This window comes from Daktulosphaira vitifoliae, unplaced genomic scaffold, assembly GCF_025091365.1.
Source record: "Daktulosphaira vitifoliae isolate Bord-2020 unplaced genomic scaffold, ASM2509136v1 Scaffold_5, whole genome shotgun sequence".
Lineage (NCBI taxonomy): Eukaryota > Metazoa > Arthropoda > Insecta > Hemiptera > Phylloxeridae > Daktulosphaira > Daktulosphaira vitifoliae.
The window spans coordinates 28032265-28032725 of NW_026099576.1; positions in this window are offsets into that span (position 1 = coordinate 28032265).

Genomic DNA, 461 nt, shown 5'->3' on the forward strand with positions numbered 1-461 from the left:
GCAATAAGTAATTGCAGTAATAAATAATAAACGAGTTGTTACTAGTAGGTATTTTGACATATGTTAATTATTCTCGGAACGAGTATAATTATTTTATTGCGCAGTATGAGGAAAACAACTTTTTAAAATATAAAAGTATAAAAGGTCAGTATTCGCATTAAATAGTGTATAATAGTGTATAAACGGTTTTTTGATTGGAGAAGTAAAATCAGTGCAACCATATGTATGAGCGCAAAAATTCTTTTAATTTATTTCATTATTAAATCTGCTGTAGCATAAATATTATGAAATTCCGTATATAAACATAATTATTGACATAAATTATTTTAATACATCATTAAATTAAGGTATTAAACCCATAATCCCTTATTTATGACTCAAAATCCCTAAATTAGTCATGAAAATTAAATAATTATCAGTTTTTATAATGTAAATTATTAACTACTTAAATTTGACTTGAG